This window comes from Lolium perenne, chromosome 1, assembly GCF_019359855.2.
Source record: "Lolium perenne isolate Kyuss_39 chromosome 1, Kyuss_2.0, whole genome shotgun sequence".
NCBI lineage: Eukaryota > Viridiplantae > Streptophyta > Magnoliopsida > Poales > Poaceae > Lolium > Lolium perenne.
This window is the reverse complement of record NC_067244.2, coordinates 173,341,021-173,347,768: the sequence shown is the minus strand read 5'-3', so window position 1 is coordinate 173,347,768 and position 6,748 is coordinate 173,341,021. Positions and strand designations below refer to the sequence as shown.

Sequence of the window (6,748 nt, the reverse complement as noted above, 5' to 3'; positions counted from 1 at the left end):
GTACGCCGGTGCCCCCTTACGCGGTAGTGCCGGCGCCCCCCAAATAGAGATGTACGCCGGTGCCCCCTTACGCGGTAGTGCCGGCGCTCTTGCCGGCGCCCCCCAAATAGAGGATGTACGCCCGGCGCCCCCTTACGCGGTAGTGCCGGCGCCCCCCAAATAGAGGATGTACGCCCGACGCCCCCTTACGTGGTAGTGCCGGCGCTCTTGCCGGCGCCCCCCAAATAGAGGATGTACGCCGGCGCCCCCTTACGCGGTAGTGCCGGCGCCCCCCAAATAGAGGATGTTGTGCCGGCGCCCCCTTACGTGGTGTGCTGACGCTCTTGCCGGCGCCCCCAAATAGAAGATGTTGTGCCGGTGCCCCCTTACGCGGTAGTGCCGGCGCCCCTGCCGGCGCCCCCAGAATAGAGTATGTAGTGCCGACGCCCCCCAAATGGTAGTGCCGGCGCCGACTAACATATAGTGAATTTATTTTTTAATTTATGTTAACGTTGGTACATATATATATGATTTGTTTTCGTAGCTACGATGCCGCGACAGCCGCCGCGCCGTGGTCTGACTCTTCTAGAGGAGATGGAGCAGATGGGGGAGGTCCGGGACTGGGCTCCGCCGGGGTGGCACTGGGAGGTCTTAGCTTCCGGGTCGCACACCTTGGTGCGGAATCCGGGTCCCGTTGTCGACCCGGATATTCTTTGGTGGAGGTCTTATGGGCCACGGTCGTTTCAGAGGGAGCCGGCCCCGCCGGAGGAGGTAGCTCAGCGCATTGAAGCGGAGGACCAGCACGTTCGCCGTTACATGTACGCGTTAGACAACATGTATAGGACCGGATGGAGCGTTATGCGGGGATCTCATGTTACCTATGCTCCCGTTGTTGTTCCGTGGCTTTGGGGGTACACCCAGCGCGGCTCAGGACCCGGTCGGCGCCCTCTAGGACCCGGTCTGCGCGGTTGAGTGGTTGTAGTAGTGATTGATATGTATTAGGGTTAAATAAACATGAACCCGATCTATGTATGCATGTAATCTGCAGATTCTGCTTTCAGCACTATATTATCGATCCTTAGTTAAGAACTACATATGTAACTCCATTTTCAGTTTTCTGCATTATCCTTAATTTGATCATATGATGGTTCCTATGTATAGCTTGCAGGTCGTTGTAGAAAGCATGGACAGAGATGAAATTCAAGAAAATTTGATGGAGGAACTCATAGCAAACGGTACTCTGGATGATCGCGACGATGACGTTATTCCAGATGATGGCGGTGACGATGTCACCGCAACTTATTTGAATGACTCCGGTGAGGGAGCGGAGATTATTGAGGAAGAAGATCCTAGTGGCGCCGGTGAGGAACAAGATCATCATAATGGCTCCCGAACTGTAGTTATCACCGAGGTATATAAATTAATTAAGCCGTTGTTGATCGACTAGATGCATTAACTAATTAAATTGTACTGACTATGAACTATTTCTTTTTTAGCCCTCCGGATCGAGCACTTCTTCTGTAAAGTCAAGTGGTAAACAAGTATAGATACGGATCTGATCTCGTCAAACCTGGCGAGCTCGCGCGTCTAGGGACTCAGATGCGAAGGTTGCATGACTGGTACCTGAAAGCCTGTCGAAGATGTGAAAGCTACATCACGGTGTATCTTAGAGATGAGCATTACTTCCGGGGGGAAGATGAGATAAACCTTGAGTTAGAAGAACTGTTTCAGTTATTCAATCAAGACGCCCTCGACAAAGCTGTCATCAGTTGCTACTGCCTGTAAGTGATTTATTTGTGTAATTAAGTTTGTAGCTCATTCATTTGCACTAACAATTATCCTCATTATATTCTTTGTGTACGCTATACATTTAATTATGCAGAATGAAGAAGCTGGAATACAAAAGAGGCAAGCTCCTACCGCTGGGGTTCATAGACCCAAACACAGTTCATGAAGTTACGGTTCGACGGTACCCCAAGGACACAGAGGACAACATCGTAATGTTTTTAGAGAAGCAAGCAGACAAAGAGGATATATTCTTTCCCTACAACTTCAAGTGAGTGTTATATATAACATACATTATGCTTGTGCACCTTCCACTTTATTCTCGTAATCATTGAGCTATGCTTGTGCAGTTTCCACTTTATTCTCCTAATCATTGATCTTCACCTAGGAGTCGTAAACGTCATGGACTCGAAACGTAAAGAATATGCGGAATGGGCGGACATGGCTGCCATTCTCCAGAGGTAGTTTCAATCAATTTTGTATTGGCATCTTCATCTGCTCTAATTCGAAGATATCATCAACTAATCAATTACTCATTTACTCATTATTTTTTGCCGGGCAGGGCTTGAAAACGGTTCATCAATACTGTTCCGGGTGAATGGAAACCGGAGCTTACATTTAAAGATTACCCTGTAAGTAGTACTATATATATAGCTATGTCCGTGAAACTTTATATATGATATTTACTTTCAATACGATGCTTGATTATTAGTTTGATCGAACTATTTTTTCGTAAAGTGTATGAGGCAGGAACAAGGGAATAACTTATGTGGATACTACGTCTGCACCTTCATGCGTGACATGTCCTGTCCCAAGGGTGGGGATGCCCAAATACACCACACTCGTGTACGATAACAAATTTTTACAATTAATCTTAATTAGTACCAACTATTGTATTGAGTTCCATTCATATATTGATCTCCTTTTTTAAATATAGATGACACGCCTGCGGGACACTCTCATAACAGCGGATCAAATAAAAGCAATTCAAGAGGAAATCGCGGGATTCTTTATTACCGAGGTCCTTACCCCAGGTGGAGAGCACTATCGGAAGATCGTGACGGCGGAGGATATTCGTTCAGAAGATGTTGTATTGTAAATATGCATGCATTACGTGTACTGTGTTAACTATGTCGTGTACAGTTGACGATGTCTATATATATTCATGACGATTTTTTGTGGTTTTCTTGAATGATATATATGCATTGCTGAAACTCTGCCGCGGCAGAGAAACGCCCTGTTTCTCTGCCGCGGCAGAGAAACGCTGGTACAGCCTAAATCTGTGCCGCGGCAGAGAAATAGCAATTCTCTGCCGCGGCAGAGAAACCTAGGCCCGGTTCGTACGACGAACCGGGACCAAAGGCCTTCCACCGCGAGCTCCCTGGCTGCACCACGTGTCGTGGCCTTTAGGCCCGGTTGATTTTTGAACCGAGACTAAAGGGTACCCCCTTTAGTCCCGCCTAGTTGGTCCCGGTTCGAGAACCGGGTCTAAAGGCCCAAATGGAGGGCCTATTGCCCCGTTTTCCACTAGTGCACCTGCACCGTGATGCGATGGCAGAATATTCTCCCGGCCGGCCACTTCCGGAGTTCGTCATCCGCCATGCCCATGCCCGTGCCTACCATCAAACTGAAACGTGCACGTACACACCCCACTACGAAGACTGAATCCAGATTGAACAATCATGAGGTAAATAATTGAGCGATTTGGTTATCAATCGATGTAACAGGGCAATCAGCATCGTGTGGATTGCCAGCATCTATAGTTTGGGACACGGTTGGCTACATCAAGAGATTACAATCGCGTTCGGCCGTGAAGTAAGACAAGATGATTTGGGGAGGTGGAAAGAAACTAGGGCTCGGCCTGTTGATACGTGACAGGCGATTAGTGCACGCATAAAAGTGTTTTGGCATCTAGCTTGGTGTCTCTCCTCGCATTGTAACGTGGCAATGCCAAAAGGAAAATAGAAAAGCGGGGTAGGTTAATTTGCCGCAAGCAGAATAAGGATTTATTGGACTGAGTATAATATGTGCTCCCCCCTTATTTTCAAAAGGTTGTCTTAGAAATTTCCAAAGAAATGTTGTATACTTATGTATTTTTAAAACACAAGATGCTTTTTTCGGAAACTGGTAAACCCCCAGCTCCTGCATTAATAGATGCACACACAAAAATTACTAAACAAAAGTTTGCTAATTTGTACTCTAGATATTAATACAAGCACTTGGAGCTAAATAATGGTATCTTCAGGTGTTTTAGTTTTTCAGTTTTGCTTTTTCTTAAGCAAGATATGCACGGGCATTATTTTAGCAATTTAATAGTTTAGCAACATAATCAGTGATGTGTAATTATTTTTGTGTGTGTTGGTACTTGTGCGAAATTTTGTTTTTTGTTTTTTTCTGTAAGCATCTAAAAACCATACAATAAAATGATTGTGGGCATCAATCAATACAAAGGTCGGGCTCTTCCTTCTTTGGTTTTCTGTTTTGCTATTTCGAGGCCAGTCTCTAAGATGTTTTTTAGAATAAATCGATGCAAACCAATCAATGTTGACTGAGGAAGTACTATTTTTCAGTTAAGTTAAGAATAGCCACTCTTTCATGCATTTTCCGATATCGTGAAAAGGAGCGTGGAACACAAGTTCAAATTGGGCCAGTGCAGCTCCAATTCAAAACGCCAATATGGGCCTTTAGTCACGGTTCGTAAAGGACATTAATTCCGGTTGCGCAATCGGGATCAATTATGCGCGACTAAAGACCCTCCCCTTTAGTCGCGGTTGCTTACGGACCGCGACTAAAGGCCCGTCCACGTGGGCGCCAGGCGTCCGTCGGGGTGGAGGACCTTTAGTCGCGGTTCGCCTGGTCAACCGCGACTAAAGGCCTCAGCATGTTTAGGGTTTTAGCCCCCCTAAATCTGGTCTTTTTTTAATTTGTAGTGTTTTATTTCTTTTATATTTTATTTTGTGTTTTATTTTAATTTTGAAGAAGTTTCAGTACACACATTCTACGCTACTATATACATATGCATATGAATGTACAATTTCAAACAAGTTTGAAATTTCAAACAAGAAGAATTCAAGAAGAATATACAATATATATTCAATCTCGGGTGACCATATACAACTTCGAACAAGTTTTCATACACAATTTACGGCATCAGAAGTTCTTCGTCCTCGTAATAGTGTTCTCCTTTAGCATGGAGGACTTCCCTCACCGAAAATCCTGCTAATTCCTCTTGAATTGGTCGGAAGCGAGCTTCTGAACTAAGCTTCTTCCTCAAGTTATTCCTCTGCAAGTGGCTATCCGACGCCTTGCGCTCAGAGGTGTGTCTCCGGATGAACTCAGAAACATAGTATCCACATAGATTGGTCCCCGGTGGCTGAATATCCATATTAATTAACCTTCTAAATTCTAGCTCATGTTTGAATTCACCGACCATTTGATCTGAGAACCGTCTCCAAACCCTACAGGGCAAAAAAAAATTAAATGAACAAGAGAGTTATTAATTACTTGATATTAGGAAATAAACGAAAGAGGCCGATCGATATAGAGCGCAAATGATTGAAAATAATTATTTTTGCAGCATATTTCTCATGTTGGCCCAAAGCTTTGAATCCATATTCAGAGAGTCCATGATGAGAACTCTCGAGGTGTGAATTCAATTATTACCAGAATCTAGTGGAACCTGCGGACACGTTACATACACAGTCATGCATAACTCATCGATTAGACATACCATACATGGAGTAAACAAAAGAGAATGTGCACAAGACAGAAACACTCACCCAAAATGGTAAGGAAATAGAATTTTACTTTTGAGTTGCTGCTTTGTAAGAAACTTGTACAATTCTTTCTCCACGTCTTGGGGGTATCTTTCTAACACATATCCATTAACGATATGTGGGTCAATGAACCTAACATCATAGATGTTTCTTTTTTTGCATTCCCAAATCTTCATTCTGTATAATAGCGTACACAACAATATAGTTAGGACAATATATATAGTGCAGGCAATGAAGAACGAGATGAGCTAGAAATAAATCACTTACAGAACGTAGCAACTCAGGAAAGATTTGTCGAGCTCGCGCAGATTGAACAGCTGGAACAATTCACTCATATGAACTTGTACAGAGTACTGTTTGAAGTGATGCTCCTCTCTAACTTCCGCATAAATATATTCTTTGCCGACCTTATTTTTTATGAAATTCTTGTACCAACGTAGCATATTTCGCATTTGTGTTGGTAGACTCGCTTCCTGCGCAGGCTCGACGAGAGGTCCGTTAGGCACATATTTAAATGCTATCTCACTTACTGGCGCTTCCTCAAGGCCTAACAATGCACAAAGAGTCATACCGATCTCGGACGCTTGTTTTATGGCACTCGTTACAGTCATTCCCTGTGCTGCCGCAGCTGCTATGATATCGGGGTCCAGTTCCGGATCGACTTTCACTATGAGCGGGGGATCGATTGTTTATTTTGTTCCGCGAGCTAGGAAACTTGTTTCCCGCTTTTTTACTTTCTTCTTTCTTCTCCTCCAAGGCTTTCTTCTCCTTCTCCGCCAATATTTCTGCTTGCCTACGAAGTTCACGTCCATAGTCGTCAGGCATATTCCGCTCGACTTGGGACGGTGTCGTCAAAAATCCTTAGCCCACTTCATTTCCTTCTCAGTAAATACTGGCTTGGGCTCAGGCTCTTTTTTTGCCTTCATATCCGCCTTCCATTTCTCATACTGACCAGCCGCGGCCAAGTTGTTTTCCTCTTCACTAAGTTCCCAAGGCCTTGGGAGGAGAGGCTTGAGTGATGGCTCCGGTACCTTTGTGGTCTTAGGTACATAAGGGTCCGGGTTAGTAGTCCAGGAGCGGGTTGCCTTGCTGTCCGCCTGCTTCTGCTTCTTCGCCGGAGGTGGATTGGGCGGCGTACCCACCGGAGGAGGACTGGGGGCGGCGGCTGCTTACCCGCCGGAGGTTGTGGATTGCGGGCGGCGTCGACT

General features: G+C 45.1%; 1 long non-coding RNA gene across 1 annotated transcript; it reads left to right on the top strand.

Annotated features, from left to right (window-relative positions):
• The first annotated feature begins 2,335 nt into the window (after positions 1–2,335).
• On the top strand, positions 2,336–2,833 carry LOC139833305 (uncharacterized). The gene is made up of 3 exons (XR_011748775.1): positions 2,336–2,396; positions 2,503–2,610; positions 2,702–2,833. It is a non-coding gene; the product is annotated as an uncharacterized lncRNA (long non-coding RNA).
• Positions 2,834–6,748: the final 3,915 nt, after the last annotated feature.